The sequence below is a fragment of the Malania oleifera genome, chromosome 5 (assembly GCF_029873635.1).
Source record: "Malania oleifera isolate guangnan ecotype guangnan chromosome 5, ASM2987363v1, whole genome shotgun sequence".
NCBI classification, from domain to species: Eukaryota; Viridiplantae; Streptophyta; class Magnoliopsida; order Santalales; family Ximeniaceae; genus Malania; species Malania oleifera.
In genome coordinates, this window is record NC_080421.1 from 94,648,644 (window position 1) to 94,674,658 (window position 26,015).

At 37.6% G+C, this 26,015-nt stretch overlaps 1 non-coding gene across 1 annotated transcript; it reads left to right on the forward strand.

Annotated features, from left to right (window-relative positions):
• The first annotated feature begins 9,116 nt into the window (after window positions 1-9,116).
• LOC131156804 (small nucleolar RNA R71) lies at window positions 9,117-9,223 on the forward strand. The gene has a single exon (XR_009137076.1). It is a non-coding gene; the product is annotated as a small nucleolar RNA R71 (small nucleolar RNA).
• The last annotated feature ends 16,792 nt before the right edge of the window (window positions 9,224-26,015 follow it).

Consider the following 26,015-nt stretch of genomic DNA (forward strand, 5'->3'; position numbering starts at 1 on the left):
CATGATAGAACGTACTGGATTACTATAAGCATATTTCATCTCATATAATAATAATATAAAAATAACCCTGGAAGGTTAGTCGACTGGTGTCATGTCTTACCCTCACATGATTGGGTTGTGTGGCCTGAAGGCTGGACTTGACAATGGCTGACCGATGCCAAGTCAAAACCAAAGTCTGTAAGTACGATGGGTCTGCCATATCTGGTCCGTACACCATGGGTGCCAACACTACCATAAATCACAGCGACTATCCATCCTCACGCTGCCCCATACGACAGCGATAACACTAACATCATGATCATCATGATCATATAGCTACGATACCGTGCTCGTGTAAGCCTAAACCAAGCCAACCAGGTTCTGATAACATACAACATATTTGAAATTGTGATACATTTCTATTTCATAATAATAATAATTGTCAAATCAATATCATCATATCACATTTCATAGCATATTATAAAAATCTTCGGCCCTTATGCTGGCATTTCGTATTTTATTAATCACGGCCTGTACGCCGTATCACATATCAAATAAAATGCTCAGCCCGTACGCCGACATATCATGTGAGAACATCCTTGACCCATACACCGGTATATTATATGAAACTCTCGGTCCGTACACCGGTATATCATAGTAAAACTTTGTAACATTTAATATTTTCCTAGAAAATAGTAATTCATAATAAATTCTACTCATGCCACACAAAATAGGTATTACACATATTTAAAACATATCATCACTTACATTGGTATTTCCCAAACATAATGCTAATATATATTTATTTTTCTGAAATTAAATGCTATAAGATTATACATATATTTTCATAAAAATAACTAACTTAGTTTACCCCTTACCCGACTTTTGAAAAGCCCCCCAAAAGAATATTAGTCTTGCACTCGTAGGGTTCCCAGTTCAACACCCTAGAAACGACATCTCCTAGAAAAAATTTTAGTATTTCTTCAGGTACAACATTTCCTATAACTATAAAAAGACCAAATGTCGAATAAAAAGCCTTACTCCGAATTTGGGATGGATTCCAACTTAGCTCCACCAACGATCCACTCTAGAAGAATTGAAGAGAACTTTCCCAGGAGTGTTGCGGTGGCCTTGGATCGTCGAACCGGTAAAAGGTCGGCCTGAAATCCTAGAGAGAATGAGGGAAAACAGAAAGGAGAGAGAGAGAGAAGGGTAGTTTGCGTGAAAATCCGCTAAAAAATCGAGTTTAGGGCTATTTATAAACTGGCCTTCGTCGACGAACCATGTCACCTTGTCGACGAGGTCACGAAGGAAGTTCATTGACGAACACTTGTTCCTCGTCGACGAGATTCAGAGCTATGAAATAGCCTTTCGGTAACTTCTCATCGACAAAATTCACCCTCGTCGACGAAATTCACCCTACTATTTATCCTTTTAAAATTTCCATTTTCCTCCCTCTTTGATCGTTGCAAACTACAAGTGCACAGTATCGTAGTTTTATAATATAATGATGTAAAGAGTATCATCCTCAGGGATTGATGTCTTAATTTTACCAAGTACCGAATTTATAATAACCTTGATTTTATTTAGAAAAATTAAAAATTTCAGACTGCGAAATTTAAATAAAGCTACTTTAAATACACTATTCAAGAGAATTTAAAATTGGATGCCGCGTATCAAATTACTGATGGTGAAAACTTCTAGGAAACCGATTTCACTTAGTTTCTCACTATGCTTTACTCATCTAGCCAATTCGAATTTGTATTCTCTGTTTGTTAGCAAATCTCCAATTTTTCCAAAAGCCTCTTTCGATAGTCAATCAGAACCTATTCTTGTTTATTATTTAACATACGATTATGAAAATTAATAACGCAAGAACGCAATAAGACCCTCGATGTTTAATGCTACGTAGGTTCACACAAGTCTTTCGATCTCTATATTTACCTACGCTGAATTATCCAAGATCTATCCTATAATCCCCCCTTTCGGTAGCAAATCACAAGACTAATATCATTTAATTAATGGTCAGTTAATTAAAAGCATTAAGTGCATAATAATTCAAACAAACATTAATGAAAACTATTTTAGATTAGTATCTAAGAGCAAGCATAGTTTGAAATTGGCAACATCGTTTTCCTAGAATACAAAAATTTAGTTTATTCCGAAAATTATATTCAACATAACAGATTTCACCATATTTTCTTCTATTTGGAGCATACGGGAAAAATCAACACTCGTAGTACCGTCGTCATTCGCCGAACACCCCTAGCATTGACCGCGCGCCACTTTCTTGTTCCGAAAAGATTTGAAATTTATGTGTGCCGCCAACTCTCCCTTGCTGCTGTGTTTGTTATTCACCGCAGCGCCGCCTTACGATTCCAAAAAGTCTTAAATTTATTGCATGTCGTCAACTCCAAAATAGAAATTTTTTTTTTCAAAAGAAAACTCCTTGGGTGCAGTCTCCTTCTCTCCCTATAGAATACTCTCGAAAAGAAGAGAGACAATTCCCCCGTTTCCAATGTGTGGTGCGGCCTCTCCCAACAGCTGAATAAATTCCCAAGCTCCCTCTTTTTCTCTTCTTGCGCACAGCCTCCCTTGAACCCCAATGCCTACTGCCTCCTTATATCTCCAAGAAAGAAACCCTAAAAGAAAGATGTCTCCTTACTTTTTTTTTTCTCTTCCCAAAATCCTCCCCTTTTCTTTGAATTTTATTTCTTTTCATTTGTGTTATCTCCCCCTCCTATCCATGTGCATCTCACCCAGTGCACCTACTAAGATGACCCTGTTGCATGGCCGGGTCACATCTCACTTTTTTTTTTTTTTTTAATTTTTTTAAAGGTACACGGTCTGCCCTTCAAGCCCGATTTAGACCCTCCTACAGCCCGTAACTTTCAAAACTTAAAATAAAAAAAAATTGTAGACCTCTTTCTCAGCTTTTTCCAAAATTTTGAATCATCTCGATCGGAACTCGGACGAGAAAGTTACGCCCAGATTATGGAGAATTGTCGAAATAGTCCAGAAAACAGCGTATGTAACTTAAAGTCTGATTTCGCCCTTGGTGCAGCTAGTATTTTGCAAAATGTAAAACATAAAAATTGTAGACCGTTTTCTTATCTTTCTATGGCATCTTGAATCATCTGAATCAGAGGTCGGATGAGAGAGTTACACATAGATTACGAAGTGGTATTGAAAACGGGCTCTCTTGGCGTGCATGACTTGGCTTCCGAAAATTATCCTCTAAATGTTCTTGAAAATCTTGGATTCTCATAGACTTAATTTGGACTCCACCTCATATACACGACATATCTTCATGCTCATGACCCACATACATTCTAATTTCAATTTTAATGTTCAAAAAATACTATCTTGCAATAATCAAACAAATTATCGGGTGAGCTCAATGATTAAACTATTAGACAAAATTGGGCATTTTAATTAAAATTATGATCTTGAATGCATGAAATTAAATGCATAATTATGCAACTGTGGCATGTAATCACACCCCCCAACTAATGTTTTGCTAGTCCCTAGCAAGTAACATGAATGCAATTCAGGGTGGTACCCACAAATTTCAATGAATGAACACACATGCAACACAACCATACCACTTCATACACAAGAATATCACCAAATTACACACAAGCTTATTTATACACATTACACGCAACTCTGAAGTAAGTCATTCATGCAAGTTTCATCATTATATAGCCATTAAGCACATTATACTCACATAAGATTAACCAGTAATCATAATTGAGAGTTAATGTAGTCATATAAACTCGAGTATAAATAGACGCAATCTCGAAGTATGTGTAATGTGTATGACTCGTTACACCCAAGAGATCCGTGGTCACCTACAGAACTTGTCGCTTTGACTCGGCCTAACTGGTATACCCTCAAAAACACTAAAAAAGGATGGGTTCACTCATTGTATGTGAGGAGGAGTGTCATGATCAAACATCTCACATACTACAAGGAACAAACGCTAAATGTACGGAGTGGACTTTTCTGAAAAGGATCCAGCATATTTACGAGGTGTCAAGTTCTTCACCCTAGCATCTGTTCACCTACTCACCATGTCCAACCAAGACCACCCTAAATCAACTTATTCATAAGTCAGGCGTGAATACATCTTAGGCATTAGGCGGGTGAAGAGTCTTCATATGTGGAGAACATGTGTCATGTCCCTGACTTTTGTTGTAGTTGTGTGGAGTAGGTATTAATCTTTCACCTCTTCTGGGGTATTTCTATTTCTCTTTTTCTTTCTTTTGTTCATTTTTCAATTTCTTTCTTTTCATGGTCAATTAGGATAATCATAACACTTATTTTATTGTTTTCATACCACCCATGTACATTAAGCTCGAGCAAAAGTCCAAGAAATAAGTCTATTTCTAAGGGTGGCTCAACCTTCACATATTGAGTAGGCTACAAGACCTAGTGTCATGCCCCGAACCCGGAAATGGGACCCAAGGGTGAAAATGTAAACCAATCAGTTCCTGTATCACACAAAACATCCAAGATACAAAACAAGGATGAGGGTCTGACCCCGTGGGGTTCCCAGGCACCCTATACACATCCAAACACAACAGAATATACGCAGCGGAAATACGGTCATTCTATATACATATGGTACCATACTAGAGTCTATACAAGAGCAGAAACAGGTTCTATCATATAACGTACAACTAGGTGCCCAACACATCCCAAAATGGCAACCCATCAAAACATAACCCTAGCACTTACCTATGCGCTAATCGCAGTACACCGGCCACTACGCTCCCTACACCAAGACGCTAGTTCCGGTTACTCGAAGGACCTGTAAAAATGTATGTGCAGTAGGGGTGAGACACCTCTTAGTAAGAAAGAACACAGGTTATATTGGTGTGTGGCATTTGAGTATTATCATGATGCAACATACACGAAGTTAAATGCAGTTCTAGTACTAATTTCACAACAATGCATATATGCACACACACACATGATCAGCAATCCCCGGTGTTGTCACACCCATCGACTTGAAGCCGGCCCGCGACATACGACGTTGGCCTATAGCCAACCCGCGAACACGGTACCATCGGCACATAGCTAGTCCCTGACTCCCATGGCATCGTACCGGCGCTAAATTGGTAGATCCACACCCTTCAGCCTGATCTGCTGGGATAGGCTCATGCCCTCGGATATAGAGCCGTACACTCTACCAATCTATGCCTAGCGATTTCATATGCCCTCGGATATAGAGCCGGACACTCTTAGTACCTAGAACAATTTTGGAACCACGTTCTTACTAGCATTTCAACCAATCACACACACATGCATGCTCATATAACCAAACAAACCACACCCATTTGGTAATCTAAAATCATGGCTTTTCGAACACATACAGTTTAAAACAAGTCAAGGCACGACCATTCCTATAACATAGTATAAATCAACATATACGCTCGATTTTCAACAAAACTAGGGATGCAAACCGTCGCCCCCTTTTTCCCAAAATAGTAATCACGAAAAACCCATAGTTTTCCCTATTAGATCCCCCAAAATGAGTAGCCAAATCATACAGAGGACGATGAATCACAGTTCTACCGAGTCTGATTTCAAAAATAACCGATATAAACACAATTCCCTTTACCTTTCCCCAAAATAGCAAATCCCGAACTCTAAGGCCCTTAAACAGCGAACCGAGTTCCAAAACCTACAATCAACATTACAGAAGATACTCGCAACACTGTTCTCTAATAAACTATCAGATTAGAATTAAAAACCAAACCCTACCTTGATTTAAGCTGAAACTCGAAAATCTCTGAAACGGGATTCCGATCTGTAGAACTTGTAGAAAATCCTTCCACGATCCTCGTGGTAACTTCATATTTATGATTCTCACGAAAAACGACGAAGAAATCTAGAAATATAGAGAGTAGGGAGAGTTCTAGAGAGAGAGAGAGAGAAAAGATATTTGAGTTTTCTTAGCTTGGAAGTAATGAAACTTCTATTTATAGCCCTTTGACCCGGCCACTTCTCGTCGACGAATTGCGTCCTCATCGATGAGGCTCTATAGTCTTCTCATCGATGAGACCAAGACCTCGTTGATGAGTTTGGGATCTCTGGTTTTTCAAAACCTCTCGACTTCTCCTCGTTGACGAGCCTCTGAACTTCGTCGACGAGAGATACAAGGCCTTCGTCGATGAACTCTGGCTTTGTCAACGAAGCCTGTTCAAATTCATATTTTATCCCTCTCTTATTTATTTAAACCTATATATAACAGTTCGAGTTCTTACACCTAGGTTTTTATCTCCTCACTAGATTTCCCCTCTAGGCTAGCAATTCAAAAACCAGGACTAGTGTACAAAGAATATCCAGAAAAAAATAGGGAAAGTTGAGTTTCATGAACTCTAAGTTGGCATAAAAAACTCAAAGAATGATAAATGGCTCAACAGTACCTTACAAGGTGTCAAAGTCTCCATGTGTGCTCTCTTAGTGTTCACAAGGTGCCCTAAGTTCTACAAGTCACGTGAACGTGTATTTTTTTTTAATCTCAAGAGATACCATATAGATTCAAGAGTTTATATAGCCAGATTAACACAATTGAACTATCAATCAACTTTCAATGATTTACAATTCCTAGTTTAGCTATATAAATAGACACTACACATAAATGACCCAAGTGTGTACTCCTAGGTTATATGCAAATATGTGAAGGGCATAAGTAGTGTCACTCATGGCCTAATCATCCATATTCACACATTTTTTTTTTTCTTTCAATGCCATTCAAAGATGAGAAAGATTGAAGAAAAGAAAGAAACTTCCCTGACTTATTGGTGAATCTGTCGAGGAATTAAATTTTCAACTCTATACTTGTGCCAAATAAACCTGCATAAAAAAATTTAAATTATTCAAAAGTGAATAGATAAATAAACAAAGTAATAAATATAAAATAAATAAGAAAAATAAAAACTCTTTGGGTTGCCTCCCATAAGCGCTTGTTTTAACATCTCCAGCCAGACGTTTCAATCTTCATCAACTAGGATCTCCAAGAAGAATAAATGCACAGTTCCTTTTCATTTGTTCTCCATAGCAGTGCTTCAATATCTAACCATTAATTCTGAATATATTCCCTTTCTTGTCCTTTAAGTCTATTGCTCCAAAAGGGAAAACTCTATCAACTGTATAAGGACCTGTCCATCTTAACCTTAACTTACATGAGAAGAGTTTTAATCGTGAGTTGAAGAGTAGAACTTGTTGTCCTGAAGCAAACTCACGCCTAAGAATCTGTTTTTCATGCCACTTCTTCATATGCTCTTTGTAGATTTTTGCATTTTCATACGCATCACCTGAGAATGTATAGCGAAGATGCTCAGAGGATTGTTTCAACTTTGGAGATATAGGTTGCTGCATCTTTTCTTTAGAGATTACATAATCCGTCTTTGCTACCATAGGTTCTAGCCTCCTCACATGCTGTTGTGTTGTAATCTGCTGCAAGGATCGTTCTAGGTGATTAGCTAGCATATCTTTTTGAAAGGCTTTTTCTACACCTTGCTGAACGACATCTACCCAAAAGCAAGTGCTTGGATCCTCTGGGAATCTCATGTCTTGGTAGATGTTGAACATAACCTCTTCCTTGTCCACTCTCAATGTTAACTCGCCCTTTTGAACATCAATTAAAGCCCTTCCAGTGGCCAAGAATGGTCGACCAAGAATCAGTGGAACTTCTTGGTCTTCCTCCATATTTAATACCACAAAATCAGTAGAAAAATAAATTTATCCACCTTTACCAATACGTCTTCTATGATTCCATGCAGATACTTGATGGATCGGTCTGCTAGTTGCAAGGAAATGGTTGTTTGTTTCATCTCTCCAAGTCCCAATTTCCTGCAAATAGAAAGTGATATAATATTAATGCTAGCACCAAGATCACATAAAACTTTATCAAAAAATGAATTTCCAATAGTGCAAGGCAAAGTAAAACTCCCTGGATCTTTTAATTTTTGAGACCATTTCTTTTGAAGAATAGCACTGCACTCCTCGGTAAGTTTCACTATTTCGAACTCCTCCAACCTTCTTTTCTTGGAAATGATGTCCTTCAAGAATTTGACATAATTTGGCATTTGTTCCAAGGCATCTGAAAAAAGGAATATTTATGTGAATTTTCTTAAAAATATCCAAAAACTTAGAAAATTGCTTATCTAATTTTTGTTTTTGAAAACGTTGAGGATAAGGAAGTGGAGTAGAGAGAAATGGAGGATTGTCAGGAAATGAAATTGCTGGTGACGTGTCAGTCTCTCTTGGTGTGTCATCCACCATATCCTCTTCTTCCACTTTATTCTTGCCTTGACCATTATTTTCAGCTGTAGGGGTGGACATGGTTTCCTTTGATGGTGATTTCTCAATTTCTCTTCCACTCCTAAGTGTGATGACATTGCATTGTTCCTTTGGATTCACTTCAGTGTTGCTAGGAAAAGTTCCTCTCTATTGGGAATTTATAGTCATGGCCAGTTGCCAATTTGCTTTTCAAGGTTCTTTATGGTGGCTCCCATATTGTTGCAATGAGTCTCAATGTTGTCTAGTCGTGCATCTATCTTTTTAAACCTTGCTTTTGTCTCCTCAACAAAAGATACCATGGCATCCTTGAGTGACATCTTCTTCTCACTTTGTTGACTATCAAATCTTGCAGGAGGTTGCAACACATTCCTTGTATTTCCATAAGACAAGTTCTTATGATTTCGAAGCCCTGGATGGTAATATTGTGGCAAAGGATCACCACCATAATTATAGTTCCGATTGTCGATGTATTGAACCTGTTCATGACTCACTTCATTGCTCGAATCTATCCTACTTGTGGCTGCCACATATTCTGCACCTTATGGTATCCTTTGGGTTGTCAAAACTGAAATTTGATGGGATAGAGAAGCAACTTGAACAGAAAGTGCAGCAAACGACTCTAATTCATGAATTCCAGAAACTTTCTTAGCCATAGTTCTTTTAGTTGGCCATTGATAGTATTTGAGGCCATTTCTTCCAAAAGAGTAGTAGCACCCTCAGGTCTCTTTGACATCAAAGTTCTCCCAGATGCAGCATCAACTAAAGTCTGCATTTTCCCATTCAACCCATTATAGAACATCTGCATCTGCAACCAATTCGGCAAACCATGTTGTGGGTAGCATCGAATCAAATCCTTATACCTTTCCCATGCTTCATAGAGTGATTCAAAATCATGTTGCTTGAATTGACCAATCTCACTCCTCAGTTGAGTTGTTTTTGCAAGTGGAAAGAATTTAGCTAGAAATTTTTCTGCCATGTCCTGCCAACTCGTGATACTCCCTGGTTGTAGAGATTGTAGCCAACCTCTTGGTTTGTCCCTCAAAGAGAAAGGGAATAATCTTAGTTTAATGGTGTCTTCAGTAACACCATTGATCTTCACAGTATCATAGATCTCCAAAAATATTGCTAGATGGACATTAAGATCATCAAGTGGCGAACCACTAAATTGGGTCTGCTACACCATGCTCATTTACTGCAGGTTTGAGTTCAAAATTATTGGCATTAATGGGCTGGCGTCTGATACCCGAATAGTTGTCATTCACAACTGGTTGTACATAATCCTTCAAGGCGCGTGGATGTGCATTATTTTGTCCATTCTACATGGCTAATACCCTATTTTTCCTCAGTACTCTAAGCATTCTTTCAATCTCTGGATCAAAAGGAATAGTGGCACGTGTTCTAGCACTGCGCATCCAACATAAAAAACACACCAAAAAAACAGAAAAATAAAATAAAATAAAATCAAGTCAAATAAAATAAAAAGAAAAGAAATAAATAAAAATATAAAATTAAAATTCTAAATTAAAACCAAGATGACTTTGTATCGATATTGGCAAAAATAAGAAAACCTCAATCCCCGGCAACGGCACCAAAAACTTGATCGTTGCAAACTGCAAGTGCACAGTATCATAGTTTTATAATATTATGATGTGTAGTGTATCGTCCTCCGGGATTGATGTCTTAATTTTACCAAGTACCTAATTTATAATAACCTTGATTTTATTTATAAAAATTAATAATTTTAGACTGCAAAATTTAAATAAAGCTACTTTAAAAACACTATTCAAGAGAATTTAAAATTGAATGCCGCGTATCAAATTACCGATGGTGAAAACTTCTAAGAAACCGATTTCACCTAGTTTCTCACTATGCTTTACTCATCTAGCCAATTCGAATTCGTATTCTATGTTTATTAGCAAATCTCCAATTTTTCCAAAAGCCTCGTTCGATAGTCAATCAGAACCTATTCTTGTTTATTATTTAACATACGATTATGCAAATTAATAACGCAAGAACACAATAAGACCCTCGATGTTTAATGCTACGTAGGTTCACACAAGTCTTTCGATCTTTATATTTACCTACGCTGAATTATCCAAGATCTATCCTATAATCCCCCCTTTCGGTAGTAAATCACAAGACTAATATCATTTAATTAATGTCCAGTTAATTAAAAGCATTAAGCGCAGAATAACTCAAACAAACATTAATGAAAGATATTTCAGATTAGCATCAAAGAGCAAGTATAGTTCGAAACTGGCTACATCGTTTTCCTAGAATACAAAAATTTAGTTCATTCCGAAAATTAAATTAACATAACAGATTTCACCATATTTTCTTCTATTTGGAGCATACGGGAAAAATCAACACTCGTAGTATTGTTGTTGCTCACTGAACACCCCAAGCATTGACCGCGTGCCACTTTCTTGTTCCGAAAAGATTTGAAATTTCTGCGTGCCGCTAACTCTCCCTTGCTATTGTGTTTGTTATTCACCGCAATGCCGCCTTACGATTCTGAAAAGTCTTAAATTTTCTACGTGTCGTCAGCTCCAAAAGATAATTTTTTTTTTTCAAAAGAAAACTCCTTGGGTGTGGCCTCCTTCTCTCCTTATAGAATACTCTCGAAAAGAAGAGAGACAATTCCCCCGTTTCCAATGTGTGGTGCGGCCTCTCCCAGCAGCTAAATAAACTCCCAAACTCCCTCTTTTTCTCTTCTTGCACAAAACCTCCCTTGAACCCCAGCGCCTGCTGCCTCCTTATATCTCCAAGAAAGAAACCCCAAAAGAAAGATGTCTCTTTACTTTTTTTTTTTTTCTCTTCCCAAAATCCTCCCCTTCTCTTTGACTTTTCTTTATTTTCATTTGTGTTATCTCCCCCTCCTATCCATGAGCATCTCACCCAGTGCACCTACTAAGACTGCCCGGCTGCATGGTTGGGTCACAACTCACTTTTTTTATTTTTTATTTTTTTAAAGGTACACGGTCTGCCCTCCACCTTCAAGCCCGATTTAGACCCTCATATAGCCAGTAACTCTCAAAACTTAAAATGGAAAAATTGTAGACATCTTTCTCATATTTTCCTAGAATTTTGAATTGTCTTGATCGGAGCTCGGACGAGAAAGTTACGCCCAGATTATGGAGAATTGTTGAAATAGTCTAGAAAACAGCGTATGTAATTTTAGGTCTGATTTCGACCTTTATGCAGCCAGTATTTCACAAAATGCAAAACATAAAAATTGTAGATCATTTTAATATCTTTCTATGGCATCTTGAATCATCTGAATCGGAGGTCAGATGAGAGAGTTACACATAGCTTATGAAGTGGTATTGAAAATAGCCTCTCTTTGCGTGCATGACTCAGCTTCCAAAAATTATCCTTTAAATGTTCATGAAAATCCCGGATTCTCACAATCTTGATTTGGAATCCGCCTCATATACACGGCACATTTTCATGCTCATGACCCGCATACGTTCTAATTTCAATTTTAATGTTAAAAAAAAAATTATCCTACAATAATCAAACAAATTATCGGGTGAGCTCAATGATTAAACTATTAGACAAAATTGGGCATTTTAATTAAAATTATGATCTTGAATGCATGAAATTGAGTGCATAATTACGCAACTGTGGCACGTAATCACACTTCTACTATTTAATTACCATAATTTCTTTGGGTTGCTACATTCTTCCCTCCTTATAAAATTTCGTCCTCGAAATTCGCTATTCATATGATTCATCATCCCTTAAAGGCAAAATGATCTACTTATTTTATTACTTACCCTCACTTATGGCAAAGGAATACTGTCGTTACATTCAAAGTCCTGGGAGATTTCACATATATAAAATAAAATTCTCCCAAAAGTAAAATACTACTCACTAACTAAACTATTACATATACCTACAAAAGAAACATTACCTACTATTACACTTCCCTGAATAATTGTGGATATCTCTGCCTTATCTGTTCCTTGAGCTCCCAAGAAGCTTCTTCTATTGCATGATTCCTCCACAAGACTTTCACTAGAGGAATCTTCTTATTACGTAATTCTTGTTCATTCTTATCCAAAATTTGTACTGGCACCTCCTCATAAACTAGTGAATCACTGAGCTCTAATTCACCATAACTGATCACGTGAGAAGGGTTTGAGACGTATTTCCTCAACATGGAAATGTGGAATACGTCGTGAATCCTGGACAACATAGGTGGAAAAGCTAGCCTGTAGGCAATCGGCCCTACTCTCTCTAGAATCTCAAACGGGCCAATAAACCAAGGGCTAAGTTTACCTTTCTTCCCAAATCGCATAACCCCTTTTAATGGAGCTATTTTTTAAAAAATACATGGTTACTGATATCAAATTCCAATTTCTTGTGGCGGTTATCGGTATAACACTTTTGTCGGCTCTAAGCTGCACTGATTTTATCTCTAATAAGCCGAACTTTATCTCGTGCTAGCTAAACAAGCTCTAGTCCCTCAAATCGCCGCTCACCCATTTCATCCCAAAATAAAGGAAAATGACATCTCCTATCGTAAAGCGATTCAATCGGTGTCATGCCAATGTTAGCTTGATAACTATTATTGTACGTAAATTCCACCAGCGGCATAAACTGAGTTCAACTACCCCCAAAATCTAGCACGCATGGTCGAAGCATATCTTCTAATATCTAAATCGCCCTCTCAGTCTGCCCATCTGACTGAGGATAGAGCGCCATGCTAAAAGATAACTAAGACCCTAGAGCCTCCTACAAGCTCCTCCAAAATTATGACGTGAAACGTGAGTCTCTGTCTGACACTATAGACACTGGCACGCCGTGAGAACGGATTATCTCCTGAATATATATCTCTACCAATATGTCTATGGAGTAGTTGATCTTGATGGGAAGGAAATGGGCGGTCTTGGTCAAACAATCCACAATCACCCAAATTGCATTCTGGCCATGCAATGCCGATGGTAGCGCTAAAACAAAATCCATAGATATGTGATCCCATTTCCATTCTGAGATAAAAAGTGGCTACAACTGGTCTGCCGATCTCTAGTGCTAAGCTTTTATCAGCTGACACGTTAGACACTGGGCTACATACTCAGCAATTTCTTTCTTCATACCACTCCACCAATAAGCCTCTTGCAAATCTTTATACATCTTCGTACTGCCGGGATGAACTGTATATAGAGATCCGTGAGCCTATTCTAAGATGGTCTTCCTGACATCAGCATCAGCAGGAACACATAATCTAGAACAGAGCTGCAAAGCCTCATCATCTGCGATGCTAAACTCCTCTCCTTAACCACTTTATACTCTGACCATTACCTTTGCTAATTCTAGATCATCTTTTTGAGCAGCTTTAATCCTTTCCTGCGGAGTAAGCTACACCGCTAAACTAACAATACAAGTTTGAGAACCACTCTTAACCAACTCTATGCCGAGTCGCTCCAAATCCATCATAATTGGATATTGGATCCCCACAGCTGCCAATGCTGGTCCCATAGACTTTCTGCTCAAAGCATCAGCTACCACGTTAGCCTTCCCTGGGTGGTAACTGATAGTGCAGTCAAAATCTTTAATAAACTCTAACCACCTTCTCTACCTCATGTTCAGTTCCTTCTGGGTGAAAAAGTACTTTAAATTCTTGTGGTCGGAGAAGATTTCGTACCATTCTCCGTACAGGTAATGCCTCCAAATTTTCAATGCATGTACTACTGCAGCCAATTCAAGATCATGGGTAGGGTAGTTTTTTTCATATTCTTTCAATTGCTTGGAAGCATACGCTACCACCCTGCCATACTGCATTAGTACACATCTAAGTTTCTTCAAGGACATATCACTGTAGGTAATATAACCCTCACCCCTTGATAGAATGATCAACATTGGTGATATGACAAGTCTTTGCTTCAATTCCTAAAAACTCTGCTCACAACTGTCATCCCACTCAAACCTGACGTTCTTTCTAGTTAGTCATGTCAAAGGTCTCGATAGCACTAAGAATCCCTCAACAAAATGATGGTAATATCCAACTAACCCCAAGAAAATTCTAATCTCCTAGACGTTCTTCGGTCTAACCCAATTCACTATCGCCTCAATTTTACTAGGATCCACAGAAATTCCATCCCTTGATATGACGTGCCCCAAAAACACAACTTTCTCGAGCTAAAACTCACATTTATTGAATTTAGTGTACAACTTCTTTTCCCGAAGTGTCTGTAGAATCTGCCTTAAATGCGTCTCATGCTCTTCATAACTCCTCGAATAGACCCGTACGTCATCAATAAAAATAAGAACAAACTGGTCTAAATATTGGTGAAAAACTTTATTCATCAAATCCATAAATGCAGTAGGAGCATTCGTTAGACCAAATGACATAACAAGGAATTCATAATGCCCATATCTGGTCCTAAAGTCTTCGATACATCCTTTGCTTTCACTTTCACCTGATGGTAGCCTGATCTGAGGTCAATCTTAGAATACACCTGTGTACCTTGGAACTGGTCAAACAAATCATCTATACGGGCTAGAGGATACTTATTCTTAATTGTCACTTTATTAATCTCCCTATAATCTATACACATCCTCATAGACTTGTTTTTCTTCTTTACAAATAGAACTGGAGCTCCCCACGGAGATACACTAGGTCGTATAAAGCCCTCATCAAACAAATCTTGCAACTAATTCTTTAATTCTGCCAACTCTGCTGGCGTTATTCGGTAAAGTACTTTAGAAATTGGCGTTGTACCTGGAAGTAGATCAATAGAAAAATCTACCTCATGATCAGGTGGCAAGCCCGGTAACTCATTTGGAAACACATTTGTAAACTCATTTACTACTAGCGTACTAGCAATTTTTAATTCATTCCCTGAAATTTCCTTCACCAAGGCCACGAATCCCTGACAACCACTTAGCAGTAGTCTCCTCGCCTGAATAACTGAAACTAACTGAGGTGGAGAGTGCACTCGCGAACCTAAAAACCTGAATTCTGCTATTCCTGGAGGTCTGAATATCACTTCTCGTGAATGACAATCTATACTGAAAAAATTAGCTGCTAGCCAATCCATATAAAAAATTACAGTAAACCCATGCATGTCCAGCACTATTAAATCAGCAGACAAAATTTTCCCCTGAATATCCACTGAACAACTCCGGAGCACCCTACTACACTTTACTGTTGACCCGGTCGGTGTAGATACTAATAGTTCAATGTCTAATAACTGTGTTTCTGCCCCATATAGTCTAGTGCACTCCAGAGATACAAACGAGTGTGTGGCTCTTGAATCAAATAATATAATAACTTTAAAGGAAAAAATGCTAACCATACCTATCACCACGTCATCAGTTGTCTCAGCATCACCCGGCATCAAAGCAAAATCTCTAGCTGGAGCCATATTCCTCTGCTGGCCTCCACGTGGCACCTGATAGCCTCCCTGGTACGGTCTAGGGGCAAGAGCAATATCTGGTGGTAAAAGGCAGTCTTGCACTAGATATCCCTGTCTACCACAGCGATAGCACACAGCTCGTCCTGCTCAACACTCTCCCTAGTGCCTCCTCCCATAAGTCTGACCGAAAGGAGGATTCTACACTGTTTGAACCTCATAATCCTCAGTTTCATGCCTCCGCCCTCTGCCATAGTTTCCTCTCCTCCACTGGCCCTGCCTATGACCTTACTGGTAGCTTGAAAATGCAGATCTCTTTTTTTGTCCCTACTCCTCTGCATCCATACGCTCATTGACCTCTGCCAAGGTTACTCTGTCAACTAACTTGGAAAAATCCTGAATCTTTAGTACTACCACCTGCTTGAATATGCCTCTCCTCAATCTTCTTTCAAACTGTCTCTCCTTCTTTATCTCATTAGAAACAATATACGGAGCGAAGCGAGAGAGCTCTATAAACCGCGCCGTATACTGCTGGACTGACAACTGTCCCTGCTTCAGACTCAAGAACTCCTCCACTTTAGCCTCTCTGATAATAGCTGAAAAATATCTGTCAAAGAATAATTCTTTAAACTGGTCCCATCTCATGGCTATTGGCATGATCCTCTGTTGCTCCAAAAGTCTCACAGCAGTCCACCACTTCTTAGCCTCCCCTGTTAGTTTATAGGTGGCGAAGAGGATCGTCTGTTCCTTCGTACACTGTAGCACCGCCAAGACTTTCTCAATCTCTTGTATCAAATTCTCGGAAGTTGCAGGATCAACCCCTCCTGAAAATGCTGAAGGATTTATCTTGGTAAACTTCTCTATAGTGCATCCATGGCCTGCAGATGGACCTCCCTGCTTTTTGGAGCTCTTAGCGATCTCAGCCATAACCTGTTGAGCCACGCTGTGTAGTACTGCATCAGAATCAGTCCTGGATACACTTGAGGGCCCTGCTCCATCATTGCCACTCGCATGGGCACTACCTCCTCTAGGGTCCATCCTAAAAAATAACAAACGTGATTTAGAAACCCTATCCTTATAATTTATGTGCCTAACATAGCTCCCTCTTGACATCCCCATCTCCTTTCTAAATCCAGTTCTACATTCTAGGAGCACAACCCGACAATAGTTTACTATTATTTTCTTGAAATCATCACCCTAGGAAAAACACAGAAACTACCACAAAAGTCTTGCCTCTAGATTGTAGAACAAAACCTTAAATCATTTTCCTATACTCTGGTATTGTTTCCGTTGCACTCTAAAGTTTACAGAACCTATCAAACTAGGCTTTGATACTAAACTGTAATGACCTGCTTATTTTACCTTTTTTTTCAATGATAATAAAAACCGTTATAATAAGTCTAGTAGACCATAATCAACCTGAACCCGTGGGTACCAAGGATACATCAGAAATACAACACAAAGGCCTAAGTTGTAGGAAACATAAAATCATATACATACCACAACACCAAATCAGTACAATACTGGAGTTTACTACATATATCATAAAAATACACATAACCCAAAAATGTCCAAAATGGCATAGGGTTGCCGCCCACAAATCCTTCAAACCCTAGCAATAGGCTTACCCTTCAGAAAGGGTAAAATGACTGAACTCTAATGTTGTGGAGCTTTATCCGCTCTCCTACCTGGGGCTCTGGAAATGTTTGTATAATTTTGGGGCGAGACACCTCTCAATAAGGGAAAATAAATTAAAACCAGTGTATGGCAACATAAGTATTTCCGTGTTATACATAAGACCATACATAAATGTATTCAGTGAAACCATCTGTATCATATCTGGGAAACATATATATAATCATATCGTGATAGAACGTACTAGATTTCCATAAACATATTTCATCTCATATGATAATAATACAAAAACAACCTTGGAAGGTTAGTCAGCTAGTGTCATGTCTTACCCTCACATGACTGGGTTGTGTGGCCTGAAGGAGGGACCTGATAATGACTGGCCGACCACTGTCAAGTCAAAAGCAAAGTCTGTAAGTACGATGGGTCTCCGAGACTTGGTCTGTACACTAGGGGTGCCAACACTACCATAAACCACATCGACTATCCATCCTCACGCTGCCCCGTACGATAGCGATAACACTAACATCATGATGATCATGATCACATAGCCACGGTACCGTGCTCGTGTAAGCCTAAACCAAACAAACCATGTTTTGAAAAAATATAACATATTTCAAATTGTGATGCATTGCTATTTGATAATAATAATAATTGTCAAATCAATATCATCATATCACAGTTCATAGCATATTATAAAAATCTTCAGCCCTTACACCGGCATTTCGTATTTTATTAATCATGGCTCATACGCCGTATCACATATCAAATAAAAGGCTCGGACCGTACACCGGCATATCATATAAAAGGCTCGGCCCGTACGTCGACATATCATGTGAGAACATTCTCGGCTCGTATGCCGGTATATCATATAAAAATCTCAGCCCATATGCTGGTATATCATATAAAAACTTTTGGCCCGTACGTCGGTATATCATAGTAAAACTTTGTATCATTTAATATTTTCTTAGAAAACAGTAATTCATAATAAATTCTACTCATGCCACACAAAATGGGTATTACACATATTTAAAACATATCATCGTTTACAGCGGTATTTCCCAAACATAATGCTAATATATATTTATTTTCCTGAAATTAAATGCTGTAAGATTATACATATATTTTCATAAAAATAACTAGCTTAGTTTATCCCCTTACTTGACTTTTGAAAAGCCCCCCAAAAGTATATCAGTCCTGCACCCGTAGGGTTCCTTGTTCAACACCCTGGAAACAACTTTTCCCAGAATAGAACTTCAGTATTTTTTCATGTACAAAATTTCCTATAACTATGGAAAGACCAAATCTCAAATAAAAAGCCTTACCCTGAATTTGGGATGGATTCCAACTTAGCCCCACCAACGATCCACTCTAGAAGAGTTGAAGAGAACTTTCCCAGGAGTGTCGTGGTGGTCTCAAATTGTCGAACCGACAAAAGATTAGCTCGAAATCCTAGAGAGAAGGAGGGAAAACCAAATAGAGAGAGAGGGAAGGGTATTTTGCATGAAAATCCGCTGAAAAATTGAGTTTAGGGCTATTTATACATTGGCCTTCGTCGAAGAGTCACGTCACCTCGTCAACGAGGTCATGAAGGAAGTTTGTGGATGAACGCTTGTTCCTCGTTGACGAAATTCAAAGCTGTGAAATAGCCTTTCGGTAAGTTCTCGTCGACAAAATTCATCCTTGTCGACGAGCCCAATATGCTTCTTCGTTGATGAACGTGCTACGTTCGTTGACAAGGCATGCTATTCCTCCTTTTTATATTTCCATTTTCCTCCCTCTTTTATTATTAAATACGATAATTTCTCTAGGTCACTACACTAATAGTTATTTCGAAAAAGATCTTATATGACTCATAGCTTTGTGACCCCTTTCCCTGAGGGACCATCTTCCACACGACCTCCGGTTTTCAGTGGTATTAATTACACCTTTTGTAAATAGAGGATGCGCATCTACCTTCAAAATATTGATTGGAAGGTGTGGAGGATCGTCTCTAAGGAAAATTATGTTCCTATGAAAACAGAGGGTACAATTGGAGTTCCTAAAACTGAATAAGAATATTATGATGATGATATGAAAGTTGTTAGCTTGAATGCCACTGCTATGAACATTCTGTATTGTAGTCTTGATGTGAATGAGTTTAATAGAATAATGGCATGCTCTATGACAAAATAAATCTGGGATAAGTTAGTAGTCACATATGAGGGTACTAGGGATGTGAAAGATAGTAGGATAGATATGCTGACTAGTGAATATGAGGCCTTTAGGATGAATGTAGGTAAGTCCATTTCGACCATGTACACTAGATTCACACACATTATAAATTCACTGCATGCATTAGGTATGACCTATCCCACATATGAGATGATTAGGAAGATTCTTAGAGACTTACCTCTTGTTTGGGAAGCTAAGGCTATGACCATTTTTGAGGGTAGAGACCTTAAGGCAATAATATAAAGTACAATAAAGAGAAAGCTTTAGGGTGTTTGTTTTCTTCAAGTCTTCATGTGCTATCAGCTGATTTCGCCAATATGAACCTACACACAAACTTGGAAAACATTAAATACCAAGAGTATTTATCATTATCAAAACTGGGTATGACCCATAGGGTCAACAAATTATACCCTCAAATATAGCCAATTTACTTAATTCCCTAAATCCCACTCTCGCTTTGAAGCGGTTCTTAGGAAACCCAAATTGAAAATTTACTCAAGCCAAAATAACGACGATCACGACTAGAATCTCGTGGTGGTGCCCTATCATCGATTTAGCGGCATATCTAAGGAAAAATTATGAGAATAGGGAAAGGTTGCCTTACCCCAGGAATGGTGCTAACGTCGCTCCCACGACAAACCCGCTCTAGTAGAAATGTCAGTGGCGGAGCTAGGAACCTAAGGGTACCTTTTGTTTCCTGATTAGCCAAATATCCGTCTAATGATGGGAGAGAGAGAAAAAGATGGAGAGAGGTGACGAGGAGACATTTTAGGGGGGGGCTTCTGTTCCGTCTGCAGGCATGAGAGTTGATTTCAATTTAAAATCCCTCATGAAGCTTCTAGCTTCCTTTTTTTTTTTTTAAAACCTTATTATATATTATAATAATATTATATTATATACTTATATATATATATATCATCACATTAATATTTAATTAAATAATATTTAATTAATTAATAATTTTTTTGGATCACTACATTCTCCCCTCCTAGAAAGAATTTCATCCTCGAAATTTGTTACCTAATTATTCATTTCTATAATTTTACGATTTACTATACCTCATATCATTCAGTAAACACATCACCAAATACACTTCTACATCATTTATAATTAAATAAAATCATTGTTATCTTAAACTTGAATTCATACTTGCCTAATTTGGCTTTATCTACCTTATCTAGGACCATCGTATAAACATGTGCTGGTCGACCCCTACCTAGTGGTATCTACTGTTTCCCTTGGTCCTGGTTCTGTGCAGGTACAATAGGTAGCAATTCCGAATAGTTCTTCTTAATATACTGTTTACCTTGCGGAGCAGAATAACCCTGAACTCCTGTCTCCTGCCTCAAGTTAACTGCATGTTTCCTTTTCTTTCTTGATCCTTGACCGCCCTTAGCCTGAAAATTGGATGGTGCAGGCTTCTTCTTCTACTCTGAAGGTTTTGTGCTGCTCTGGATGCTCTTTTCTAGCACTGAAGCCTTATCAACCAAGTTGGAAAAATTCTAGACCTAAAACCCAACCACCAATTCATAGATTCTTTTCCTGAGGCCATTTTCAAACTTCCTGGCCTTCCTTGCCTCATCCGGGATAAAAAATAGAGCAAAACACGACAATTCCACGAATTTAGCTGCATACTCCGCAACTGTCATATTCCTCTGGTTCAATTAGTGAATTCCTCAATCTTTTCCTCTCTGACAGATGAAGGAAAATATCTATAAAAAAATAGCTTCTTGAATCTTTCCCACGTTAGAGCTATCTTTACCAGCCTCTGCTCCTTTAGCAGCTTTGTAGAAAGCCACCATTGTTTTGCTTCTTCGGTCATCTTAAAGGTAGCATAACAGACCTTTTGCTCGGTTGTGCAGTCGAGTATAGTCATAATCTTCTCTATTTTCTGTACCCAATTCTCTATAGCCACCGGATCAGGTCCTCCTGTGAAGGCCAGAGGGTTTATTCTCATAAAATCCTTAATGCTGCAATCTAGACCTATAGATGAACTGTTCCCTTCTCTAGGTTCCTTCTTCATTTCTACCCTGACTTGTTGGGAAATACCCCTCAACATCTTAGAGGTATTAATATCCTTTTCACTGGAAGTGTCTGAATCATCCCTTTCTTCAGCCTCTACGTCCTCATCTCCCGGATCCATCCTGAAAATGGGATAGAAAAGAGATAAGAACCTCATATCATAATTCCAACAATACAATTATATAATTTAAATCCAATATACATTCTCCATATAAGGACCAGTCTCAAAGCTTAGAAACAAAATCATCTAAGGTTTACCGTGGCTTTTTTGAGGCCATTGAGTGTTTCAGAAAAATCACAGGAAATCTTTGACGTATTTCCACCTCTAAACTATAAAAAAAAAAAAAAATCCTATACTTTCCTACACCAAACATACTTCTCAACACCTAACCTAACCTATCCATCTAGCATCCCCATTCTAACTGTTTCCTATACTTTGGTATAAATCATCTCTAACCTAATACTTTAACATTTCCATATCCAGGTGATGTAAAATTAATCACACTTCCAGCTGGAAACCTTCTCTTATACCATCTATAACAACCAGACCTTCTATGTGGGCTCGGAGTGCTACTAATCCATTCATTTACCTGATAATCCACATTCTAATATCATGTACACAACGGAAAATATAAATATAATCTCCACAAATATAATACAAGAGTTTACTATTTCTATCTACAATCCAAAATAACTATTCATCACTTGTATTCTCATATATGCACATATCTCCAAAAACATTCAGTATTCACAAACACCAGTATGTTTCACAACCATTCATATCTCAGAAGACTTAAAACATAAAACATAAAACATAAAACATAACTTACATACAACCCAAAGTATCAGCTAAGTATATACCCTTTCTTTTTTATATCCCAAAAATGCTACAAACACCTCGAGCTCTTTAAGCTCGATCTCGTGGAGGTCTTAAAAAAGATAAGTTCATATTCGGGTGAGACACATCTCAGTAAAGGAAGAAACAATATATTAAAACTGTGTGTGGCAAACATGAGGTTTGTAAATAACATAAGCATACATTTTCATCATTTGCAAATCGTTAGCATAATTTCTGAAATCATTTCTTGTTCCTAATCAAACACATGCAAGACGTTTTACCCATGAAATTGCCCAAGGATAGGGGTGATTACCCGCCCATACAAGTAGCACCCCTCTGCTATGATACTTTAGGTAACCCAAAGGTCATAACTGAAGCATACTAGAGCACTCACCTTACTCAGTAAGCCCCTAGGTAGTGATATAATCTCGTACTCACACAATTCGTACAAAGGTTTACCAACGAAAGCCTCGAGAATAATAAAATCTACACGCAAATACAAATAGTTTTCCTCTGCCCTGACACGTTATGTAGCTGAGTACCACATTTGATAGTTACCAGGGCACTCGCCTTTCTCAGCAAGCCCTCGGGCGAAGATTTTATCCCGCCCAAACGTAACATGTTCTACTAGTATACATAATGATAATACCATAATACATTATTCTGTCTGTTGTTATCCTATAATTCTTAACTGTTCATGTTCTTAGCTTAACTATTTCATAACATTTCACTTGACGTCGCTTATTCCATTTCACATTGTTCGCATTTCATATTTCCTTATCATTCTCATTGCCTTTTAATTACAACAACTCCCTTTTGGCTGTTATTTCTATAGTTCCCTTTTGGTTATCATTAACATGATCTATAACTCCCTTTTAGCTGTCATGACCATAATCCACAACACCCTTTTAGCTGTCATAAATGTGATCCACAACTCTCTTTTGGCTGTCGTAAACATGATTTACATTAACAAACACATGCAGCATATTCCATATAGCGTTTCAGTTTAGTGCATTTCTTGCATAACATGCATCTCATACATATAACATAGTCCCATATAAGGTTCAATTTACTCATGCCACACCATTTAGCAGCAAAATTCATATATATATGTATTCCCCATAAAATAAGTCAACCTGCATTTAACATTCATATACTCAAAATATACCTTTCTTATCTTACATAATTATCTTGAAAATATCTTTCACTTTCATCAGTTCATTTTCGCATATAGGTATCTAATAAACAGCACTAAGTTTGAAAAATATAATTTAAATGGCTGGCATTTTAAATCCATACTGAAACATATACACGTATATATAACACAATTTATTTTCCATTAAATTCATAAAAATTATGGTTTAATATATATTTTTTCCCTTACCTGGTTTCTTAAATTACACCAATAGTAACCCTGAAAAGATGCCTGTGACGCTCACCCGAACCCTGATTCAATAATCTTAGTTCAATTATATCAACCCTAAATAAAATACTATTTTAATATTTCCTAGGCCCTTAAATTCCAAATAAATAATTATACCCTCAAATATAACCAATTTACTTAATTTCCCAAATCCCACTCTCACTTTGGAGTGGTGCCTAGGAAACCTAAATTGAAAATTTACTCTAGCCAAAATGATGACGATCACGACTAGGATATCGTGGTGGTGCCTGATTGTCAATTTAGTAGCATATTTAAAGAGAAATTGAGAAAATGGGGAAATGTTTCCTTATCCCAAGAATGGTGCCTACGCCGCTCCCACGACAAATCCGCTCTAGTAGAAATGTCGGTGGCGAAGCTAGGAACCCAATGGTACCTTCCGTTTCCCGATCGACCAAATATCCATTGAGAAATGAGGGGAGAGAGAGACGGAGATAGAGAGAGGTGATGAGGAGACGTGAGAGTGAGAGATGTTTCAGGGGGGGGGGGGGGGCTTCTATTCTGTCTGCAGACCTGAGAGGTGATTTCAATTTGAAATCTCTCATGAAGCTTCTAGCTTCCTTTTTTTTTTTTACCTTGTTATATATTATAATAATATTATATTTTATACTTATATATATATATATATATATATATATAATATTCACATAACTTAATTTAATCAATTCAATTAAATAATATTTAATTAATTAATTAATTAATTATTTTTTGATCACTACATGTTGCCTATGGGGATGACCATACTAATTAGAATATTGTTGATAAATCATTAGTATGGTTAGTTTAAAGGATTTAAAATGAATGACTTATACTCTTAACATACCTTGTGAAATCAATCTTGATGAGTATAAGTAGTTCATTTCATCTAAACTATAATTCAAATCGATAAGGGGAACATACAAAACTAAAATCCTATTATATCATGTTAACCCATACCTTTAGCTTAGACTTGTTTTGCGATTACTATGGCATGTTCTTAATTGTATTTTTTTTAAATATTTTTAAATGAAAATATATTGCTTTGCCACAAGTTGTTTGTTTGTCATATAATCTTGCTTTTGATTGTTAATTTTTAGAATTCGTATGGCTGCGTTTTTCTGGTCATGAGTTGTTTTGTGCTTAAATATTTTTAAAAAAAATTCTTCTCGCATCTACTTTAAATTAAATTTTTTTGTGATTTTACATGTGACATCTTATTTTCTTACTTATGTGCCTAAATGCTATATCTTTAAAATTATTTTTAATGCCCAAAATTCTATTTGATAAAAAAGGGAGAATTTTTTTTGTGTGCTTAAATGTTAAAAAAGGGGTAAATATTTTTTAAGAGGGAAGTTTCTATTAAGCTAAGTTTTTTTCATGACCAAATCTCTTTAACTTAGTTTAACCCTTTTACTGATGACAAAAGGGGAAGAATTTATATGAGCAAAATGTTTGGCCAAAAGGGATAATTTTTTAAGGACTTGGGGTAATTATATGAGCCGCATGCATGTTTGTATTTGTGCCTTATTTCTAAATCTGAATGCAAATTTTTGAACTATCTTCTTTTGTCAATATGCATGTGCTATATTGTTTATATTTAAGTTATGCATATTCATAGGGGAAGCCTGTTTAGGCTAAATCCCATTTTGCTCTGGTGCGTTTGTCATCATCCAAAAGGGGGAGATTGTTGACTTTTTGAGTTCGATCCCTGGTTTTGATAATGACAAACCGCATGTTACTAATATGTGTGCTTAAGTACTTGAACAGGTTAATTATTCAGATCACACACATGAAGTGAAGTGGAAGTCAGAAAGACCTTAAACGAGCACATACTACTAGCATATTCCATAAAAATGTGCCCTGTTGTCTTAAAATTAATCATCATATGAATAGGGACAATCTTATAAGAAGAAAAGGACTGAAATGCCCAAATTGGCATGTTCGGTCGATCGAACCCTAATACTTAGGGCCCTTCGGTCGATGGAACATCCTTTGGGGTGACCCTTTGGTCGACCGACTAGAAATGTAAAGTAACGCCCTGGTCGACCAAACGGACACGTGGGAAGTCCCAACGTCCTAGTCTACCGAATCATCAAGTTTAAAAGGACTTGGTCGACCAAAGTTCATAAAGTTCGGTCAACCAAACTTAGTCTGGTCGACCGAACCTCGGAGTTTAAGAATCGCCTCAAGTATGGTCGATCGTACTTGTAGTTCAATTTTATCCTGATCAACC